Below are 24,425 nucleotides of genomic sequence, written 5' to 3'. Positions count from 1 at the left end.
TTCCCTGTGCAGCGTCGGTAGTGTAAAAAGGAAGAAGTGGAAAGGGTGGGAGCGAGGGGGATGTAGGCCCGATTCGAGAGACTTATGCAACGGAAGCAGATGGAACTGTCTGTGTGTGAGGGGGGGGATGTGAACGGCGAGGTGGGAAAACGAGAATGCAAAGAATGCTGCCAGTCAGTCGGTGTTTAGCTTGGCAGCGCCATCTATCGGTGCGTCGCTGAAAGTTGGTGCGACGCGCACGCGCGCGTATATCGGGGACACTGGCGAGAAACTAACGGATGTCTCGGATCGCCAAATTTCCAACACATTCATTAGAGTAGTGCACAGCGCAGTCATTCATGTGTGGAAACATAAAGGTGAGCTAGCACGCGGCGCGCGCTGCCATTGCACACTGCTAAGAGCACGGCAGCATGAGAACTCGTGTCGCAGCTGCACCGAAGAACGACCTCCACAAGGAGTTTTGATGTGTATGTGTATAAAGCTATGACCGCTCAAGGAAATACCAGGATAACGAGGACAATGATTATGATGATGATCATGACAACGACGATAAAGAGACAATTCCCCTGTAAAATGGGGCGCTGGCATGTGCTACCTCACTTCAGCATACTAATGTTATGCAACATTAATGTCATTTTATGTTCCTTCTTTTTCCACTCCTTGCCGCCTAAAATAAGCACGCGCTTACCTCATCCTGCGGCAATGTACCAATTTTTATGGGACGTCAACTCTGGTTCTTCTCTACTTATGCGCAATTAATCTTCCAAACGGCCCGTGCTTATGTGGCCCCCCACAACGCTTACCCTCTCATTACTGTCACTCGTGGAGACTGACCTCAACTTTATCTCCTTCCAAATGTTTAGTGTGGCATTCCCTACAACACCAGTGTAATTATCTCCGCATGGATCGATAGCTGGATGTTACGAGTGTCTACAATGAAACGGGGCTGCGCCACCAAGACATTTTTCTTATTTTGTCTAATGCTTTACCCATATTATAAAACATGTCACATCGCTTCCCTAGCTTTAGCGCAGCAAGCACATGCTTCTTTTTCCCTGGTTCTACCTCGCTTTATAAGCACGCGCTCTAAGGCATCCCCATCTCGCTTCAAAAAGTAAACAGCTTCCCTTTGAGGTATCACAAATTATTTCTTAGCTGGAAGACCAGCTCTGGGCACTTCGGCAAGCCGATGATGCCGCCCGAGTCCAAGTACTTCGAGCCGCCACCTGAGGCCACCACAAGCAAAACTGCGTGACCATTCTTTTTAATAAAGTTAATTTTATTCTTCCACATTTGGTTTTTTTCCATAGGTAGTTGCTCATAGTCGGTTTCTTTTCCACTGCCGCCACCCAGGAGATGTCGCTACCCGCCGCAGAAAGCGGCGCTGCGGCAGGTAGCGACATCTCGCGGCACTTTCTTCAAACCCGACGCGTTGGACAAGTTCCTGTGTTTGATAAGCGTTCTCGCCAAATGAAGGAAAAAAAACTTCACAAGCTATGTTACAGTTGTTCCTGCCAAACACTTTACACCTGGAGCTAAATAGACCACGGTGATCCAAGTATATTTCAACATGCCCTAGTTCAATTAAATGCCGCAAGGTCACGCTACGAGCGCTGCGTCTTACGGCTGTCTCTACGGCATGCCGCAAATGGCAACAGGCTATAACTTTACCGCACCACATAGATGTGACCGGCAACTGGAATCATGGGCGACGATGCCTTGTAATACTATGATCCGTGAGAGTTTTGCTATAGACTTCATAGCAGGGTGTTTCATCCTCCACGCCGTATCAGCATAGGGGAAATCACCAGTCGGCAGAACGGATCAAGTGCAAGGCAGATGATTTACTACCATAAGGTGCAATATGGAAAGCCGACTGGCTTAAAACGTGTAGTACCAACCGGGGAGATATTCTTCGCGACGACAATGCTGATCTACAACAAGTCTCATGCACGCCACGTTTCTGAACACTTTTGTCAAGAGGTGGTGTCTAAAACACGCTGGCCATGATGTGTTTCTGACCCGGCAGTGTTTTCCCGCGCATGCAAGCCGTAAACGCATAGCCTTCGAGATACGTTTCCGCTATACAGAGGCAACAACCATCGCTGGGGCGCTCGCCAAGGAGCCTCAACTTCGAAACGTTAACAAACAGTCCGAAAGCTATATATTCACCCGTCCACGTATAAACTAAAGCTACCGCGCAGGGTGCTTGGCATCCATCATTTTCATCTGCTTTACTTTCTCTCCCCCGCATTTAGTCCTTGCACAGCCCATACGGTTGGCTTTCAGCAGAACGGCTCGTTCCAATGGAGATGGGAGGAGAAACTGTCCAATAGAAGGCGGCGACAAAAAAGGACGCGTAATTTCCCCCTCGCGTCACAGTCAGATACTCGCGTTGCGAGCGGTTACATCTTGGAACGGAAGATTGCGAACGGAAGGCCCCGGAGGAAGGCAAAGCAAACCAAAAGCGATAACTAGGAGGAAATATGGGGAGCACGCTTAAACAAGAACGAGTAACAACAATAACAACGATTTCGTTAAAGAAAGCAACAACAGTAAAACATACACGTACAAAATTAAAAAAGAAGCGCGTGTCAACGGGAGCGCCAGCTTCGTCGTTAATTTGCGCATGGCGCTCTTCCCAAGCGTGAGCGCTGTTGCGTCACGAAAAACTGGGACCGAGCTAGAAAATGGCACCAGGAGCAAACAAAGCGATGAATGGTAAACAGGGCCAGACTAGCACAAACAAGGGAGCCCCGATTGAGGCACCAAATTGCTAGGGGGAAAAGAAGATACCAGAAACAGAGGGAGGGGAGGGGGGGGGGCAAAGCACAGGAAACACGCTAGAATCTGCATACACGCGGCATGCCTGCCACCACGGCACGCGCGAGCGAGTTGAGGCGGCGGATCCCTTTTACGCACGAGCCTGGCCCGGAACAGGCCAACGTCCTCTCCCTCGGCCGCTGCTCTTCCCAGATGGCAAAAAAAAAAAACAAAAAAAAAACAAAGAAGATATCCCGTCGCGAAGGCATCGTCGTCCTCTAAGCATGGCCCGCGCGTGATCGTGCATCCCGCGCCGGCGCAGAGACGCGCGATACCGAGGCCGACTCTCGCCAGAAGCCGGTAATGAAACACAGGTGCGGTGAAAAGGGGCTCCGAATGAGCGAATGAAAAAGAAAGAAAACGAAAACCTGCGTAAGGGAAAAAAAAAAAGTGACGACGCGGCCCAGAACACATACACGTGCACGAACGCACGGACGCGCCAACACATGCATGCATGCATGCATGGAGAGAGAGAGAGAGAGAGAGAGAGAGAGAGAGAGAGAGAGAGAGAGAGAGAGGAGGGAGGGAGGTGCGCTCGTGCAGAATCACAAGACCGCGCACCGCCGGAAGGTGCGCCCAGCGGGTCACGGGGCCACGCACGCTTTCCCGGCCGTATAGTGCATAAGATATAGACTTTGAGCTGCGTCAGGCGTTAAAGTAGACACGCCGCAGTGTTTACACACGCCCCGAAAGCCCTTCGCAAAGAGTCTATAAACATCCTGCCGCCGCCGCTGCTTCTTTCTCCGACCGCGGCGCGACGTTAGAGACGGCCGCTATCCTGCCCTCTTCATTTGCATCCGTTTGATTCATCAGCGGCGCTTCTGCGACGCGGTGGCTCTTAGTTAACGCTTGCGCCAACACGAAGACGATCCAGAGCTCAGCGCTGTGAATGAGGTTCACAGCGAGGACAGGTTGGGCGCGCTACCAGACTCCACTTATCACTCACTTAATCGTAGCCCGTAGCATGTTCTTATTAGGAACACATGCGCGAGCCCGTATAAGAAAAGTGCGACTGCGCGAAATGTGGGAACACGACAACTACGAGATTATTTGCGTAGCCTGCACAAGAAAACAAAGCCCAGAGTGCGGACACGGCTGGCCTGTTACAGCCAAAAACCACCCTGAAGTGACATCGCAGCGGCTTGCTATGAAAGGTCATTGCCGTGCCATTAAAAAAGAAAGAAAGAAGAGGAGGAAGTAAGAAAGTAAGTACGTGCTAGAGCATCCCAACTACAGTGACGAAGTCAGAATTGGTATTTAGGAACCGCCAGTTCGAGAAGATTGCCAGGCGCAGTCGAGCTACTCAATCAAAAAGAAAAAAAAATGTTCTCACCGGTTGTTGAGACAGGTGCTCGCCTGATAATGTTGCTCCCAGCAAAAGCTGTAATGGCAAAAATAAAAACGAACATTTAGTCAAGTACCTTCACGCGAGAACATAACAGCTCCATTAGTCAAGTATGCTCACTACAGGATAGGCGAGTAATTATCAGACAGGCCTCACAGAGGGCATTTTACAGTAGCCACTACGGTATTACTCAAGCACCCCTTTTGCCTGCCATCAGCTAAATGGCGTACACAGGCTTTCATTCTGGTACGTGATGAAGCCCTTACTACACTGACACATTTTTTGCCGATCACGTGACAATCAGAAGCGCATAGAAACGAGAAGAAGAGAAAGGAGCGCAACTCTGCACTTTAAATTGATCACTAAAGAAAAGGGAGCTCAGATCGATCTTTACACAAAGGATACATATCGGCATTGCACACAAGTATGCGCAAGCGTGCAGGCCGGTGTCAATACCCCCGCACTATTTAAGAGCTACAAAGCCGCCAACGAACGCTTTCTTAGTTCTTGGCGCCGGCACTCCTCCACAAACGGGTGTTGTAATAAATTAACTCTAAACGCGTCTAGCAGTGAAAGTCTAAAGAACACGTTTCATCTTTTAATAATCACAGTATAAACACAACGCAGAAGCGTGAACACCCTTCAGCACGACAGCAAAAGTTCTTGCAAATGTTGGCGAGACAGGGGAGAGTTTTAATGTTTTGCAACCAAATTTGATGTTACGGCCGCAATGCAATACATGCCCACAACCTGCAGGCAAGCTCATATTTTGTCTCATCATCCATCTCACTCACTCCCCGCCTCCTTCCCTCCTCTTCATATATATAGCTTTCCTTTTTTTTTTTTCGCAGCTACGGCAAGCAACCACGAGAACAGCTGCATTCTGGGGGATATTATCCCCTTCGCCCAGACTCGACAGAAGAAGAAAGCAAACACGGCATGCAAATAATCTCCAACCACCACCCCCAGTCGGACACAACGCGTCCCACGGCGTGTTGCGCAGTCAAACGAGATCATATACGCGCCGGTCCGGCAAAATGCCTCGGCGTACTAGCGAGAACTGCAGGAGCAAAGGCGAGCCGACACTCATCCGGCCATCGCGACGCCCCTCACGTCGCGTCCGTTGAAAATCCAGGCACGCTCACTCGGAGCGCGCCCGTTTCGGTCTCGATGCTGCGCGCCCTTATAGGAGACCAAAAATAACACTTAAAAAAAAAATAACGTGTTCGTGCCATACCAACCCCCCCGACTCTGCTGCCGCACGGAGAAGAAGCGAACTCCCGCGGGCTGCCTTCAATAACGATTGGACGCCGTTAAGTCAGCGGGCCGGTGGGGAGTGCACCACGCACGTACGCCCACCTACGGCGTGAGACGGGCACATCGCGTGAACCTTCCTTTACTGAATGCACTACGCGCCTGTTCCTCGCCCTCCACACGGCAACCCCAAAGGCCGGCTTGCGTCATCGACGCACCGTGGCGACGACACGCAGTGCCCCAACATAGGCGGGACGAGAAGGGAGAGAAGACGGTTGGAGAGGGAGGGGTGCCGACGATCATAAATATCAATCGCACTTGTTCGAAGCCGAAGGGAACATTATAACTTTAATCGTACGGGACGCTCCGTCACGTGTAACCTGAGGTACAAACTGAAGGTTGTGCAAACCCGCGCTAGACGACGTGCCGGCGCACAGCCGTAATGCTTTCTATTTTATGTATTTAAAGAAGAAAGGGTACCAAGCTTAACGCCTCTCCGGTCTTCTAATGTGCGTACGACCCGTTTGCATCACTCGCAGCATCGAATACGATGCGAGATCGGAGCAGCAGTCGAACATGCAGATTGAGGAAATTGTTTGCGAGCTTTAAGAGAGTCGACAAGGTATCGTGTCATCAGCAGCTGGTTGGTTAGTCTGCTGAACCATATTACGTCACCGAGCTGCACCGGCTCGGACTAACTTCGGTCGTGCTTCGCGAAACCCGCTTGTATGCTAACATCTATACCAGCAAGTCCACACCGCCGCGGCCCGCCTGCGGCAGTCGCTATATATAGAGCCTGTCGGCACAACATAGGCCGTAGAAACCGATGCGCACTGCGACCACACTGGAACGAACGCCGCGCGCACGACATTCGCTCGCCAAATGCCGCGCTACGCACTTCATGCGCGAAGTGTGCGCCCTCACAGAAATGAGCTCGCGCCCCTACTGGCGGCTGAGAGCGGCCGAGGCTTTAAAGGATTGCGCGCGGCGCACCCGACAAGCCCGGGGTCATAAAACCGGACTTATTTCCGCTTCTGTGAGAGGCACTCGAAGAGCAAAGCGCGGCGGCAGAGCGCTTCGTTTGCCCAGAACGCCTCGCACAAAGCCCCGTTGCCACGAGAGAGAGAGAGAGAGGGGGGGGGGGGCGATTCCCCACCGAGTCGTGCGCACGCCTCATAAAAAAAGAACCAAACATCGCGTTTCATCAAAGGCCGAGCTACTAGTATACCAGCATCCAATTAGCCGCATCCGATGAAAGGATTCCGCACGCAGGGACCGACCCGCCCCGACCCCTTTCCCCGCACACATGGCGGTTCTTTATGCCGGGAGCTGGAAAAAAAAAAAATATGCCGGGCAGATATTTGCTGCCCCGGAGTGGTCCTTGCGGAATCCGAACACTAGAGGGTTCGGGAAGGGGAAAGAGCGGAGACACGAACCAACCACCCGCGTCCCGCTCTCGCGCGCGCGTCGGCTTCACGACCAAACAAGCCGGCTTCGCGGAACCAACGTCGGAAGAACGCACGCCACGCGTCCTAAATACGCGGCGACGCTCTCGGCGTTCCTTGCGTCGTATGCCTAAAGCCCCCGCTAATTTGCGTTCAGGCAAATACGCAGGCTTCGAGAGCTCCCGGTACCTAAAGCCTCCCGCTAATTTGCGATCAAGCGAATACGCAGGCTTCGAGAGCGCCCGGTATACTCCACTCGACGAAATATAGCCCAGCATACCATACACGGACGACGGCAAAGCCAAATACGCATAATCTTCGACGCACCAACCCTTGCGCAGCCAACATCCGAACCCCGCAATCTTCCGCGGCATATGTCGGGCGACGGAATCAAAGCGGCGGGCTACGAACTAACAGAACGCCGCGCGACCAGCGACCTAGCTCGTTTAATTGGATAGGCTTCGGGCAGGCAGGCTCCTCGATGACTGCGCAAAACTCCTCTAAGAACACCGGATGTGCAGTGTACACTAAAGCGCGAGCACGCGCGCGAGATAAAAATGGAGGAGGCCGCGGCCCGGGCTTGCGAAGCGATCGTGTTCACTTTGCGGCCGAGCTTGTGAACGCCGCCCACACGCCGCATCTCAGTTCATCCGACAGCAAGCAAGCGCTCAACCGGGAGGACGAGACCGCCTTGTTACGACGAGTACCCGCGCTCGCTTTGACGCTGCCCGTCGCTCGGCGATGAAGTGCGCGCGGGCTCCCGGAGAGAGATCCGACGGATGCGGACACAGAGCCGCGACAGCGGTCGCTCCAAATGATCGGCTCCCCCTTTGCGCAAAGTTACGAGTGGCCCTCGAAATTCTTTGGGCACGCGGAAAGCAATGGAAGAGGATCGTAGGGCCGCACGCAATCACGCACGTACGAAAGAGTGCGAGAGCATGCGAACGCGCGCGCGTTCGCGTCGTTTACCTAACTAGTATTCACTACATTCGAGTGCAAAGACCGAGTCAACTTCAGCTATTTGTTCGTTCGTTTGTTTGTTTGTTTTTTCGGCGTTGCTACGAAGGCTCGCAGTCAGGGCTTGCGCCGGGCGCCCTATAACCACAAGGATCTAAACTCAACGGAGCAAAGGCTCATGCGCAGTCTAGTTAACCAGCGATAAGTAAAAAGAAATAAGGAAGAAACACCCCTCTCTGTTTCCTCTACTGAAGCATCGTGCACTGCCGTACGGATACGTCTGATTTGTGGCCACCTTATCTTTGGTACGCAACCTTTGATTGGTTGGTTTACAGAAGAGCCACCCATCCCCCCCCCCCTCCCCGTCCCATCCTTTGGAGTTCCTCATTTCGCCCACCAATTGATCTGCGATCCATTTATTTATTTATTTACTTTAGACAAGGTATCGAAGCGGGTTTCTTCCGTTTTTTTTTTTCTGATTATTTTTCCTTTTTTTATTCTTGTGGCATTATGGGGAAAACATCGCGCTCGTGCACTGTGGCCCGCCACAACGGACAAAACAGATCATAAATATCAATCGCACTCGCTCGAATCCGAAGGGAACATTATAACGTTAATGACACGGACGTTCCGTCACATGTAACCTGAGGTACAAACCGAAGGTTGTGAAAACCCGTGCTGGACGGCGTGCCAGCGGATAAGCAATAATGTTTTTTTCTTTATTTATTTTTATGCGTTTAAAAAGAAAGGGCGCCAAGCTTAACGCCTCTCCGGCGTTAAGCCAATCTGCCAACGTAATCTTTCGAAGCCATCGAAATCCCGACAGCAGGCTTGATCGGAAGTGGGAGAATCGCCAGGCACGCGTGCATGAAACGGACGCTCATGCGCGACGCCACGTCATCAACACCAGGCGCCCGATCCGTTAGAGGACGTAGCGGAGCAGTTTGGCACGCGCTCTCAGACCCCGCAATATCTTGTCTCCGCATGTATACGAGGCTGTAAACGAACAATTACTAAACAAACACTCTTAAATACCGGTGGATAACAGGCACAGAACTTAAGCCAAAGGTTGTCACGAAAAAAAAAAACGATTAAAGATGAAGTCGTGTAGAGCAGCATACACGGGAAGCGACATGTATAACCCCCCCAACACACACACACACACACACACACTGCTGCAGACAGGGAGGACGAAGGGGTCGCTACCGTGTCTCAAGGGCACAGACCGGCTATAAACGCGAGCGGCAAGCGAAGATCAATGGACGTCTTTTTCGACGTTTCCTCCTCCTCCTCGATTAAGGGTCGGCAAAAGACAACGCCTCCCGCGCAGAAGAGCGGCTGTGCCAGCGCTTCGGCGACCTCTACGTGCCGGTGTCGAGAAGGTTGCGCAGGTAAATAAGGAAGCGTGTTAATGAAGACTGCAGTAGAACGACCGGGGCGCCACGTTCCGGGTCCCACGGGGGAAAACAGTGCCGCGCTATTTTTATGAAGGCCAGCGGGTTTATGCGTTTACATAGCATGGTAGAGCGGTTATGCAGTAGCCTCATCGATTCGCACAGGACTGCAAAGCTTCAGTTTAATATTTGGCCGTGGAGACTGAAAAGAGCAGCCGGCAAGAGAAAACAGCGCAATCGACAAGGAAATGGTTATTTGCTTCTTATATTCGTTTCTTTACGGGGTGCCCCTTTACAAAGATTCGTCACCCCCTTCTTCCACCCCCCCCCCCAATAATGGCTTGTCAATCAGTCGACCAGAAAGAAATCAAGGTTAACGTACGTTGCATACACGGTGCTCCGGCGAACACTTTCAAAAATTCTTAAAGGTTGGCTGTGGCACATAGCACAATTCTAGTTCTTGAGGTGGTCTACTCGAAGCGACGCACACTACTCCCGCAAAAAAAAAAATGAAATGCACAATCGAATAATTAATAAAAAATCACTAATTAAGTTTTTAAGTAATTACCTTATGACCCATATTCCAATTTACAAATTCTAGCCGTGGAGTTCGCAAGGCGGACCCACTTGGAACGAATTCCCAGGATGACGCCAGTCTCGAGATTGGCTGAAAAACTTTATTAAAATGAAAGACAAGGGATAGGTAAGGGTGGGTCCGTAGTCCAGGACTCCGGTGGTCGTTGCTGTACGCTCAGCATGGTCTAAGAGACCCTCCTGAATCTGCTAGTCAGGTCGATATTAATTCCCCAGCATTACGAAGTAACTTTTGTGCTTCAATGAATAAAACAGCGTTTCCTTAAAGAAAGTAACTGGAGCGCCAATGCATTTCCTCGGACACTTTGAAAATTAATATATCGATATTAATAAATTCGTTCCAAGTGAATACGACTTGCGAGCTCGCCGGCTATAATTCGTGGATTGAAATAGTGACCGTATTGCTATTAATTAAAAGTTATTTACACAATCATGCTAATTATTTAATTAAGTATTTTGATTTCTCGTGGAAGTAATGGCCATATGATCCAGTAATTTAGATAAAGGATCGGAATTGTGCTATTTGCCACAGGCAATTTTTACAAATTTGGTGCAGCTTAAAAAAAGAAAACCTGTATACTTTTTTGCATGCCTCAGTTACTCGTTTTATTGAGAACGATTCCACGGGAAACGACGATCCAGTTCATCACTGCCATAATACCCGGTTCATCGGCTATACTGCACACGGAAACCCCGTTCCACACAAGACAAGCCCCGAACAGATGCAATTGCACAGGGGATTACACGCTGGAACACGAAACGTCATTAAACACTAATTCGAATCTACGAGAAAGCAGGAGAACAGCACCGCCCCGGAATCACAGGTTTCGGTCTCGATGCAGCAAAAGGACTAGTTCCGAAGGAACGGGCCCCATCCTAAATCATGAATATCTGAATATCCTGGAATACGGAAGAATAGCTTGCATCACCTACAACACGCTTCGATCCGGCGACGAGCTATTCTTCGTGGGACTGCCGGCTCGTCGATTCCAACACACACTTCTCTCTTTTTTTGGTCCCACTTTCCTGACGAATAATGCAACGCAGCGGACGTACGCTGTGCGGTGGAAGCGAAATCTTTCATCTTTCGCCGCTGAAACTGTCGAGCCGGCGAGCGAGCGCATAGTCATATTCAAGAGGTGGACCAGAGAGGCAGAATGCCCTGCGCTGCAACAAGCTACAACTTCAACCTCGGAGCCGTAAAAGCTGGGATATTAGACAGACACACGACAAACCATTTCCTTTACCGGGCTATTTGTAATGTATCTCTATAACCTTCAAACAACTGACTACCGGCACACTGAGGCCACAAATTTCGTCAAGGAACGCAAGCTTACGACAATCAACCCACCGAGCAGCCCTTGAAGGTCCTCGAACATAGTATTGTCTTTGGCGCAGGAACCCGGGAGTGCCTATATGGATGTAGTGGCGGCGCACAACGCATGCACTCTCACACACACGCGGTTGTACTTGTTGTGGAAGCAAACGAGGGGGGGGGGGGGGGGGAATGAGAAGATTGCTTCCTCCAGCCAATACATAAACAACTTCACAACGGCACGGAGCACTCGCCTACAAGCTTTAGTGGCATCGTCGGCACGAGAGAGGGAAGGAAGACCGTTTGTGCAGCGCTCGCACCGTCTATTACGCCACGGCAAGGTCAGCGCTAGCATCAAAACGCGACCTTGGGCGAAAAGCCACTAGCTTTCCGCTTCTCCGGGGCATTTCCTACTTTTTCTTTTTTTTTTTTTTTTTTGCGTTCGCTCCATCGACGCCTTCTCTCTTCGGTCGCCTGACCGGAGCGGACGGACCTGTCTTTTCCACTTGCCTAGGCACGACACAATGCCTCCCAAGGCGGCGGGCCCCCGACGAAAAAAGACGTTCCGGGTCTGCCGTCGCGATTCGCGCCTCCTTCCCCACCCTTTCGCGAGTGAGACGCGAGCGGGCGCGTCTGCGCGCCGAACAATCTATCCTTCCGTTTATCGTCCGTGTTCCCGTCGAAAAAGGCACCGAGGAAAGAAAAAGAAACGACTCGGCAGGCGGACGCGTGACGGGGGACGCGCGCGGAGTCTCGGAGGCCGATAAAAATGCCCCCTTTGACAGGGCGAAGTATTGAGAAGCCGGCCAGACGTGGGGGAACGTCGTGAACCGCCACCCGAATGAGCTCTACACGTCACGCTCCCGTGACTCCCAAGGCGAGCTACGCCAACGCCAGCTGAAGTAGTAGACATGCTTGGCTACCCGGCCTCTGCTCGTCCCTATCATGACCGAGGACGAAAGGGCAATGTAATCAGATAAACAGCGGGCGCTTGCTTAGAGAACTAGCACATAACAGAGTGCATTCTTCGATGTGTACACAGTAAGTGTATGCAAGTTACACCGCTCACGAAACGTTTCGAAGTGACCGTGGCGAGGGACAATTGTCGCCGGGTCTCGTTGCAGAGCTCGTGTTGGCACATCTGGCGCACCTGAGCTTAGCCTCTTCATCTCTGGGAGTTCTTGAGCCGCAAATTTTCTGGAAAGGTGCCAAAAACGCGGTCCGACGACACGTCGTACCTGCGCTGGCTTCGGATCGTATGTCAACCTCAGTAAGCAAGTAGAGGCAGTTGTCAATCTCGTTTTGCATATATTTGCCTCCCACTTGCAAATTAACGCGGAGGTCATTTGGCTTACCAGAGATTGGGCTCGATGCAGACTCGTTTGCAACTAAGTACCAGTTGAAGAGAGACTGTGTAGCGTGAGAAAATACCTTGCGCTTCCAGTTTCGTATACACAGTCGGTACAGCACGTGATGGGCTGAAGTGAAGAAAGGGAAAGCTAGTGACTGCATCTATTCTCCTCCGCACTTTCCGTTCACTCCCGGCTGCAAACTTCACTGGCAATTATTCAGCCGCACGAAAACGATTTAGGATAAATTACCCCCCCCCCCCCCTTGCCAGAGGTGAAACCAGGGGGCCGCAGCGCAGGGATCAAGGCTTCATGGGCGACGCGCATTGGATTATCGCAAGGCTTCGTCCGATAGTTCGTACCAACAAAGCTCGGTCCACCTGAGCGACTTCGCGGAGGCAGAGCAGCCAACCTGCTGGAAGGGTGAAACGGAAACAGCTACACAGACCCTCGCGGGCTGTCCCGAAGAGCGTGGTGAAACGGTTATCGAACGCGGCGCGACCCCGCTCTTTCCTGGTGTCAACCAGTCACGCGAAAGGACCGGCGCCTGTCGTAAAATCGGGTCGGAGAGCACAGGACGCTTCGCCACCTTTGTAGCGCCAGGCTAAACGAATACGCGGCAGCGAAGCGCGTGTTAGAACAACTGGCGCGAGCACGCACGCACGCGCGCGGGCTCGCTTCTCCGCGGCTCTCCGAAAGTGGCCGTCGGACATGCCGCAGCAGCAGCAGCAGCCACCGCAGCCGCAGAGAACGCGTCGAGCACAGTGTCAGCGATATCGATTCGAGCTGGCGCATTCGGAGACAGACACACAGACCCGAGCGAGCCAGCGGCAGGCACGCGAACAGTCGCCGCGCACACTTAAAAGCGGCGGTACGTGCGGGGAGGAAGAAGCGTCGACACTGCGTCGGCATCGAGCGACAGCCGCGTTGTGTAGTACACTCGAGTCGAGCCCAAGGCTAGGAGGAGGGAAGAGGGGGGGGGGGGGGTCTATAGCGAGGCAGGCCGCCAAAACGCGCGCGCTGTGTGCGCCGTTCCTGCCGGTCCATTGATCCAAACGGACAAGCGCGACGCCGGCCTCGAGGAAGCCCCATCCTGCCCCAACGCGCGCGCGATACCAACGTCCGTCCAGTCGATGGCCAGTGGCGCCGCGCCAGGGCTTAGAGAGCACACGGAAGGGGCCACACAGCACACAGGGGACGCGCACCCACTCCCGGAGGGCGTGCGTTCTAACCCTACGCTGCGTGTACACACTGGGGCCTACTCGTCTTCCGCAAGAGGCGGTACCACGCCAGACGGAAAGAATCGGGGGCACATGCGCCCAGCGCGCCGGCTACAACAGCGAGGTCGATGAGATGGGTACTCTCTTCCCGCCATCGGCTGAAACTTAAAGAATTTTTTTTTTTAATAAATAACACTGCTGGCCGCTACCGCGAACGACGCTCTCGGACGAGGGAATGCTAGTATCTCAGGTGGAACGACCGGAAATTAAAACTCCGCTAATTATAAGCCGCCGACTACGCAGTCTTCTGCGTGTACATTACAGGAACGTGAGCACGCCTTCATGTGTTTGCTGGCTGAGCGTACTACGAATTGAAGCATTAACGTCCTGGGCGGTTTAGGAGCTCCCCTAAAAGTCAGGTAATGCTTGAACAACAACCGCTTCGTGAATGCTTAGTAGCGAGAATGCGGTTTCTCTACATTGTTTCAAAGCTTCGAAATTGTGCAGTACCTTCATTTACGACACCGGGCGATCTTGTTTCTCACGCAAATTGCTGCGACAGAGCGGCACCGTAATTTATATATGTCATGCACTTTATAAAAGCACTAGCGGTACGCGCATTTGCCCTATATACAGTAACGACCATGAAGCCAACAGATACAATTAACACTCGCCTAAAAAAGATGTGTACAGGGTCCTCCCCTCTAAAGTCGCTAATCAATGTGATTTAGCTTCACGATTATTCTGGCGTTTCGAAGAAAATATAAAGTGGGACGTACAACGTAGCCCGATTTGTAATAATGAGAGCAACGTTCCTTTCAGGCGGGAACAGCGCCAAGGACGAGGATATAAAGAACCTGCTACCTGTACAACAAGTTTTATTGGCGCATATCATAAATCTACGTAGCTACTTATCGATATACTGGGCACAAGGCGCTCGGCCTTGTGGGATGATTGGGCATTAAACGCATAACCTTCAAGCTCTTGCCGGCAGCTCGCGAATGTAACGTATGCGATGAGCTTTGAGCCCTCACTTTTGTAAAACTTAGAACAGATTGATTGATTGATTGATTGATTGATTGATTGATTGATTGATTGATTGATTGATTGATTGATTGATTGATTGATTGATTGATTGATTGATTGAAATAAACGTCTGAACTATGCAGTGGCTGTAGCGCAGGAATGCGGATCAACCTCGACCACCAGAGAGTTTATAGCAACGTGCATAATAAATGTAAATGCATGTGCGTTCTTGCATTCCGTCTCGTCTGCGTGTGGATCCCATGATGTCGTGCTCGGCGTAAAGAAAAAAAAAAGAAAAAGCAATGTGACAGCCAATTGACCATTTTCCTAATTGGCAAGTACGCTTCTCTGCATTGCACATTCGACTAACCAACGACGGCACCGCTCGTGGTCCCAATGAAGCCGTTGCGCTAGCTGCGAGCATGCTGGGGCCTGTCTCCTGTGCATGGTTTCATCTCGAGAGTCACGTCAGTACGTTTTCTATGTAATGATACAAGCAAACTGTGCTCGTACGCGCCGTTTGCAAAAAGAAAGAAAGAAAGAAGGAAAGAAATGATTACGCCGCCATTAGCTTGGCAATCTGCCTCGCGGGAAAACTAGTTTTACAATTACGAAAAGGGACTATTGAAATAAACGTTCAAGTAGCTTTCATCGATTTTGATAGCACATTAGTGAAATAACGCGCGTGAAAATCGCTTCCCATTAAAAGACACCAAGAGAGACAAAAGAGAGCAGAAGGGCGCGGATGTAAACTGGAGCAGAAAATACGGTCTGCTACCCTACGCGCTACGGAGAGACGGATAAGGAGGAAATAGAGAAACATCGAGCCCACGCAAACGATCACAGCTATTCAAAGCCCATGTTCACAACACGCGCTCGATACAATGCGCATCGGGCTCGCATCAAACTAAGCGAAGCAAGACGCGATATATGCAGAGTCGCGTACCTCAGGGCCTTCATTAAAGTTTTGCATCCATCTATCCAAAACGCGATATCGACAACGTTACTTAACCTGCCCCCCCCCCCCCACCCCCCGACCTCAGAAAAAAGAAAGTTACTCGAAATAACTCATGTACATATATAATCGCTTCTACAAAAAAAAAAAAGAAATATTTGTAAGAATTTTTCGCTGAGTATATCTACGCTAGATGCATAGCAAGAAACACAACTTAGCTCACAAATGTTTTAATGAATACACAACCCAAAAACATAGCACATGACGACATGGTTGCCAATGAAATCGCCAGTGAATCGACGTCATATCGGACGCGCGAACTTACAATCCAGTATACCTGCCTTCGAAGTGCAGGCACATGGAGCGAGTCCGCGTGCGTCCGACTTGAGATCGATAATGAAAGTCACGAAAGGGGCGTGACAACGCCGGGTCCTGCGCACGTCAAAATCCAATCAGCAGCACAACATAGGACGCCGTATGCGTCCGAACAGCTATGTTGGGCCATCTGAGGCCTCGTTTGTTTCCAAACTGGACCTCAAGAGTCGTCATAGATACGGCAAATACCTCCACAGGCAGGTCGACACAACTCAAGACGGGTGTTTTTCGCCGACCGCCTGCTGCGACGCTGAGTACCACGGCGCTTACGAACAGCAAAATATAAACTTCAATATTTATGGCTTTTCTGTGGCTACAGCCAAAAAATAATTAGTTATTTTCCCGACGTTGCGGAACCAACTCAGCTCATTCTTCAGAGGGGGGGGGGGGTGTCGAGATGTCGAGGCGCAACTTTTAAGCTTTCGCGATCTGTTGGGGGAGGAGTTTTTTTTTATTATTATTCTTGGTTTCTTGAAGGTGCTATAGGCCCAGCGCGGGCCGAGATGGTTCTGTGCTCATCGTGAATATAACCTGCGGCAGGTTTCCTTTGGAACGGTTTATGCTGTCGTTTTTGTTGGTTGGCCTCGTTTGTAAGTTCTCTTTTTTTTTTCTCTCTCTCGAGGGCAATTTTGTGGGTGCGTGTGTTCTGAGTGTTCGCCTGGAGGGGGAGCGGGGGCGGGGGTCGCTGTCTGGAGAGCGTTCTGTCATCGTTCTTGTGTTGCTGAAGTGGCTACGTAAGGGTGGTAGGCTGAGCGCGGTCTGAGATGGTCATTTTTTTTTTTTTTTTAAACTTGGGGAGGGCGGGGGAGGGGCTTTGCTTAAACAGTGAATATAAACTGACGGCAGGTTTCCTTTGGAATGGTTTAAGCTGTTTCTGGAAAAATTAATTAACACAACTAGACGTAGTTCCCTGCATACTATGCTTGCGCGCCACGATACGGTTAAACTTTTTCGGAACATCATACTCATATTCGTAACATCACTACCTCCAGCATGTTTCACGAGCCACAGTGCTGGACAAAGGCCTCCCCCAGGGACCTTCGGTTATCCCCGTCTCGCGTCACCTGCCCGACTCCAACCTAAACTTGCAAATTTTCTCATCTCACGCCACCACCTAACCCCTGCTCTTCTTCCCGTTTTACATTCACTTGGCACTCGCTCCGTCACTCCATCAAGGACCACCGATATTCCGCTCTACACACTGCGCGACCTGCCCAACTCCACTTCGAGGTATCCTCATCCCCAAAACTGAATGGGATAGGCAACGACGAACTAGGGAACAAAGGCGTTTGAATGTACAAGGACATACTCCGTGGGCTTATTCACAGCCGCCTATCAAACCTCGCGCTGCAAGGAAAGTCCATTAACGACAAGCGGCCTGGAACGCACGACTAGTATAACGGAGAACTCGGCCAAGGTGCCAATAAAGCGCCACCGATAAATGGCCGTTTGTCATGCGGGGCGATGACTCTTATTAAAAAATTGTCCGGTTATTAATGCAACGACCTTCGCTCCGCAAGTGCAAGCAGTGTAGTGTAAGTAATAACATGTCGACGCCGCTTTAGGGCCGGCGATATTGCTCCGCTGCGACGGCCTTGCAAGAGCTGGGTAGAGGCGCGCGGCTTCCACGCGGCCGATACGAAACAAATGAGAGCCACTGCTGCTCGCAATATGAACAGCTTCGCACGATCCGAGCAGAGAGGCGATTACAATAATAAGAACAGGCACTGCAATAGAATTCGTGAGGTCAATTACAAACCGCTGTGGCTACTACCCGCATGGAGTCGTCAGAAGCAAACAAGAGATCTACAAAGATCGCTGCGTAGTAGAATGACGAGAGTGGCCGAAGGAGAGAGAGAGAGAGAGAGAGAGCACGGGAGTTCATGAGACGCAAAACTGACGACTAACCAAACTGCCGCGTTACGCAGCACGCAACGTTCCCAGTCATTACTCGCGCAGCTCCCACGCAGAAAAAAAAACGCGTGCTTCTTCGTGCACGGCACGCAATGTGCCACCCCGATAACCGCTCGTATACATCATTGCGCACCCGTAGATCGTCGCGCATATCGCGTCCTGCCCCATCGACTTGCAACCGACCGACTCTCTTGATGAATATGTCCGGCGACTGGGTCACATGCTGCAATTTACCGCGGCGGCGTGCACGTTTCCTGCCACTGGCAGTCTGCGCTCCCCTCTCTCCTTCTCTCCGCGTCCTCCCTCCCTCCCTCGTTCTGCTCACGAAGCGGCTACAGGACAACACGCCCAGAGATCGTGCGACGGTTGCACTACCCCCTGTAATTTGCGTCCGACAACGCAAATCCCACTTCTTTGGTTAAACGTCGTATGGCCGTTGTTTATTCTTTTTTTCCCCACGCAATATTTCAGAGAGAGATAAACGGGATGGGAAAGGCAGGGTGGTTAACCAGATATGATTCTGGTTTGCTACCCGGCACTGGGGGAAGGGGAAATAGAAGACGGAAAGAACAACGGAGACAAAAAGCAAACAAACGAAAAAAGGAAAAAAAAAGATAGGGAAGGTCGTGAACGTCCATGAGAATGACAGTCTTTCCAATAGGCCACTCGAACGTAAAAATTTCAAGAGTGCCTTGACTGTCTGTGGTGTGACGACTGTATAGGTCTGCATTCCAGCACAGTCTGCTCTGAAAACGACCGGTCGTCAAGTCGCGCTAGCGCGGTCACGAGTGACTGCCTGCGTGCGCTGTATCGGGGACAATGACAAAGAACGTGTACGATAGTTTCCTCGTCGCCGCAGTGGTCACACGCAACACTATCCTCCCATCCGATGCGGAAAGCAAACGACTGCGTAAATGCGACGCCAAGCCACAGTCGGCAAAGTAGTGTTGTCTCGGGTCGGGACAGTACAGGTGGAGGATGATGTTTCAGACATGGGTCCAGTTGATGTAGAAGTGTGTTCTGGAAACTAGGCGTGTTGTTCCACAACGATTGTAAGGCATATTCAAGCACTCGAAGCTTCGCCGCTGCATCTGTTCTTGACAGCGGAATCGATTCCTGAAAGCCGTCTTCATGAGCGGATCGAGCAGCTTCATCGGCCTGTTCACTGCTCATTATGCGACACTGGGTAGGGAGCCACTGAAAGGTGACGTGGGGTCCTTGCTCGATGAGGCGACGAAGGAGCTCTCGGATTTCTAGCACTAGTTGTTCGTACAGTACACGGTGTAGGGCGAAAAGCAACCAATGTAGAGCTGCCTTAGAGCGGCTGAAGATGCTCCATTTTTGAGGTGGCCCCTCTCGAAATATGCGTAGTGCGCTACGAAAAGCCGCAAGCTCCGCGGCTGTCGATGTAGCCTGATGCGATGTCTTGAACTTCAATTTCGCAGGAAAAATCACTTATCTTGCAGAACCGTCCACGGTGGTTGAACCATCAGTGTATAGATGGGTATGGTCGTTGTATGCTTCCGCATTAAATATGGCTTTGATGAAACAGCCCCAGCTGCACTTATTAAAAGCTTTGCAAAAGAAGAAAAATAAGTATGCTTTCCTCGCAAGAACGCTTGGCATAATGACAGCTGAAAAAAAAGTCCATAGAAATACCATTATTTCCATTAACTTTCAGTTGCTCTTACTGATTTATTTTGCACTCCCTGCACGGACCTCGAGCCCGCAGCATGCAGTAAATAAACAGTTTAATATCATGGATGACTACTGCGAAGGATATACAGTGTTCACGCGAGTCGCCCCGCACCGGAACAAATCAGATTTCCGCGTAGCCTCGGAGACCCGAGTCGTTTCCCAACGAGGGGCCAGCTGCGACACAGCAGCCGCCGTGGTGGATCGCAGTGGTCATGGAACATCCTGCTCCTGCGAACAAGATCGCAGTTCGATTCCCTGTCCCGGCCACGGCACACCAAATGGAAACGGTAATAATAATAATTAAAAAAAAACGCTCGCGTTCCGCACTTCGAGTGCGCGTTAAACAGCCCCAGCAGGTCAAAATCGATCCGGAGGTTTCTCCTATACAGTGGCTCTCGCAGCCGCTGCGTTGTATTGGAACCCTATGATTTGAGTGTTGCGGTATAGCGAAATGGAGTGCTGTGTGGAGCCCGCGATATTGAAGACGCGGTGCCGAGGGGAACACACACAACGCACGCACTTCGTGCGTATTTTACAGCTATAGCCCACGCACGCGGAATGCGGGAAAGACACGTGTCACTCTTGCGGTCTTTGTGCGTAAGTGAAAGCGTGCTTTCACGACAGTGCTGCATGTGCACAGGAAAGAGAGAAAGAAACAAAAGAAAAACACAGAAAAAAAAAGAAAGAGCCCCAAAGAATCAAAGTCGAATTCCGCTTACGCTTCCAAGCCTGCCCAGCGACGAGTCGGCTTCAGCCTTCCCGCTAGCCCAAGTGCGCCTGCACACAACCGGTAACGGTCGCGTTCACTGCTGCATATCACAACCTATTTTCGTTTAACAGCTAAACATCGACCCACAAGGAACACCGCGATACAAAGTGACACCACCATGCATCCCTGTCGCCGCGAGAGGATACAAAACAAAAAGGACAAATGAAAAAAACAACAACAACACGCGTTCTACAGCTCGGGGCTAATGGACAGTGGGCGGCTATAAAAGACGGGGACCGGGAATCGATCGCCGGCCGCTTTATTTGTGCTCGCGCGTGTCTTCCTCCGCTGCCTCCATCAGCCCAGCCTGCTGGCACTCTCGACCGCCAAATCGCGGCCGCACGCAACTGACGAGCAAATCACTCTCGCGGCGCCGAAGACTGGCGTCGTTCGCTTGTAAAAAAAAATAATAAAGAAAGAAAGAAAAGAGAAAGCAGAATAAATAAAAGATCACAAAAAAGAAAAGAAGAAGAGGCCGTGTCCTCCGCATCGCCGCAAGCCGTGCACGCAGGGAGGAGAGAGACCTCGCCCGCGGGCCGCGCTGCATATCAGATGCGGATATCCGCGTGTTATGGGCCGGTCTCTGCCGTGTCGACTGCATTTATACTTTCTCCACGCGCGTGCCAGCGCCTCGTCCACTCTCACTTTCTTCCTCGGCGGGAGAACAGACCGACAGCGCGAAGAAGCCAGGTAATAAAAGAGAGGGGGGGTGCCACCTCTCCCTCCTCTCGGCGAGAATGAAGAAACGACAAGCAAACAGGAAACGGGCAAGACGGCAATTCCAAATGACCGTGGGCCATCACGCACGCAAGAAGAACAAAAGAATGAGGAAAACGAAAACATGAAAGAGCGCGGCTGGCTGGCCGCTTCCAGAATGAAGACGCCACAATCACGTCGAGGGAGAGGAGGCGCTGCGCACGACGGCCAAGGAAACTGGCTGCCCGCGAGGTCACGGCGAACCACGTCACGGCAGCCAAGGTCACGCCTCCTCTCGTAATCCGATTACGCCAACGGCGAGAGAGAGAGAGAGAGAAAGAAAAGCTACGACGAAGACGCCTGGCAGCGCCAGAACGAGCCACTGCAACGAGGGTCAGAAAAAAATGCAGGGGTCTTTCGTTTGCACGAGTCCGCACCCGACGAAACGAGACGAGAGAGAGAAAGACGGCTTTCCGTACCTTACCGTACACCCGCTGCGTGTCTAAATGCGGCACGCACGTGTAACGCGGTCCAGTCATGCGCGACGGATGGTTTTTTAACACCGCCGTCCGAGAGAGGCAGCGCACCGGCGGTACGCGTGCTGTCATTCGGTACGTGCGCGGCAGCTAGCACTCTCGTCAAAGCCCGCGCCGCTACAGGATCAAGGTTGTCTGGGACGCGAACTCGCGTGCAGACTGCGCTGTGACGCCGGCAACGTCCGTTACTGCGGCTACAGGGAACGAATGTCTGTGCTCCAAGCGGCGTAAGAACAAATAAGCTCTCTCTCTCTTTCTCTCTATTGCAATTTCATACTGTAGGCAACGCGCACCAGACGCTCCGTAGCGAACGAACAGAATTGAGAAATAGCTGTTAGCGGCGGCTGTGCAGAAACTGGCACAAGCCATCGCGTGGGTGCTTTATGTGGCAATGAAGGAGGAGCACCAGACACCGTCGCCTCCCTCCCTCGGTAACAACAACAACAACAAAAAAAACATCAAATGTTTATTTAGATGCATCGAGAGGGCGAAACAGAACTACCCCCCTGGGAAAGCATAAGCTACACAAACATCAACACATACTTGCGGAAAATTACGTGTCCCTTAGATTTTTCCGTTTGGCATTTTGCCCACTGAGGTATGGACAGTGACGACGTCCCTCTTATAAACCCGCTGCCTTGGGAAAGAGTAAAGGTTCTACACAAGTGGGATAAAATTCGAAGACAAAATACGTCTAGCTCGTAGCTCGAACTTCCGAGATTACGGCAGTAGTCTGAACGATGCCCCGAACTTTGATTTCCAACTGTGCGCTCGCAAACTTCCTCGGCAGCGATCGTATATACGTGCTGGCGTCCCCGGCGGGAGCTCCAGTTTAACGACCCACAAAATGCTGCCAGATAAAAAAAAAGCGCCATAAATTAGGCGCACGCGTATATTCCCGCGGCCATGTTTTTCGATGTTACGCGCGCACGCGTACCAAGAGGCCAACCATAAGTCCGCGTAATTTCCTCAGAAGCCCGGGAAACGCGAAACGTTCGAGTGTGCATATACCAGCGCGGGACTCTGCCACCGAATAAGAAGAGATAACAACGGCGGCCCAGGGACGTTTTTCTAATCTCGCCCGACAGCCAGCAGCGTTGGGAAAGCCATTTGTCTTCCCGTCCGATCTCCGGGGCTAATCCAGACGCCGTAATCGGCTCTCGAGGCCGCCGAGCGTTAATTCCTTAAATCCTCTCTCTCTCTCTCTTGTCCCCCTCGCCACTCTCGTAGGGCTCCCAACGGCAGCTTCCGGAAATCCGTCCACCCGTTTTCCATTTCAACGGTGGCCATCCGCCCTCAAGCCGTTCGAAAACCCGGTGGAGGCGGCCGGGGGGGGGGGGGGGGCGCATAGTATAGTTACCGAATCCCTATGAAACCAAGCCGCGGGTGTATTTTCTAACCCCATTGCGCGCTTTTATTTTTGTCTTCGCGCGCCGCCTATGCAAAAACACGCGCGTTTATGCGCTCCCGTCTCCTGCTCACTGCGCGCTGTACAGAATGCGCGCGTGCGTGCAAGAAGGAGAGGAGGAAGAACGCGCTGTTTCTGACTACCAGAACGGAGGAAGGGGACGCACAGAACCGCGAGGAAATGGCCACGCGACGGAGAAGAGAAAAAAGAAGGGAAAAGAACGTATAACCACCCGAGAGGCGAAGGGCCGGAGGCTCATTAGGCTGCCAGATTAATGACGGTTGCGTTAATTAATTTCCGCGCCACCCACCCACCCGCCCGCCCCACCACCCGACTCTCGCGCGCCACTATGTTGCGTCTTCTTTTTTTCTCCGCCCACATCAGCGCCGATGCTTTCAAACCCCCCGCGGGATGCGGTGGCCACCGCAAACGCATTCCCTGTTTATTTTTTTTAATATTTGTTTATTGTTTTTAGTGATGGGGGGCGCGAGGAGCCACTGCATGGCCGGCTCACACACGGCTCTTCAGTTTCGGATGGTGAAAGTTGCCCGCGGGGTGCGCCTAAGCCCTGCGAATTTAAGCGAGCAACGAAAAATGGGGCAAACACCGACGCTCCATCGCAAAGCAAACTGCCTTTCAATAAATTTCACTGCCCGAGCAGCGCGCGGAATGCGAAACGCGAACGCGCCGATTCAAACGCGACCACGTAAAAGAGAGAGGGGGAGAGACAGCAAAGTATCCCCGCATTGAAAAATCACACGACTACTGTATATATAGTAGATGTGCTATTTATGCAGTAGTTTTATGCACACATTCAGCTAGCATTGCTTTACAGTAGGCGCATATTTGGTCGGTCAAAGCAATTTTAAGCGCATGCATTACGAAGGTGTCCGTGACGACTGCCACAGTGACATGGGAGGCCTTGGCACGGGGCCATGGCGCTCGTGGTCATTGGTGAGCCCGGCAGCACTTGCATACAAAATAGTCACCTGAGAAGCTAATCAACTGAAGAGGCACGTAACACGTAGTTTTCTTTTTTTGTTTTTAGCTTGGAAGCATAGCCTTCCCAGTAAAACCAATTAATCTGTAAGTCAAAAAGCTGCAACAACAAATACCACGTCAGCATGACTGGCAGCGCGGAGAAACACAATCAAAAAAGGACGCACTCATAGAAGGACCTCAATTTAGTTTTCCCAAATACAATCGTGTTCTTCCCGTCAACCTGGCCCTGCGTGGTTGCGTTTATTCGCGCAGAAATCCAATGCTAGCAAAAAAAAAAAAAAATGCACCAACCAGCCCTTGCAGAGGTGAAACAAGTATAACCTGACGTAGCGCACTCACGCAAACCCAAT

The 24,425-nt window shown here is 51.5% G+C and overlaps 1 long non-coding RNA gene across 1 annotated transcript in view; it reads right to left on the bottom strand.

The window, feature by feature from the left end:
* LOC142583134 (uncharacterized) overlaps window positions 1-24,425 on the bottom strand; it is a 100,421-nt gene that overhangs the window by 21,160 nt on the left and 54,836 nt on the right. The window contains exon 2 of the long non-coding RNA XR_012828552.1: window positions 4,157-4,204. This is a non-coding gene — a long non-coding RNA (uncharacterized LOC142583134). The remainder of the gene's footprint in view (window positions 1-4,156; window positions 4,205-24,425) is intronic.

The sequence above is a fragment of the Dermacentor variabilis genome, chromosome 5 (assembly GCF_050947875.1).
Source record: "Dermacentor variabilis isolate Ectoservices chromosome 5, ASM5094787v1, whole genome shotgun sequence".
In the NCBI taxonomy this organism is placed as follows: domain Eukaryota; kingdom Metazoa; phylum Arthropoda; class Arachnida; order Ixodida; family Ixodidae; genus Dermacentor; species Dermacentor variabilis.
This window is presented reverse-complemented; position numbering and strand designations above follow the sequence as displayed.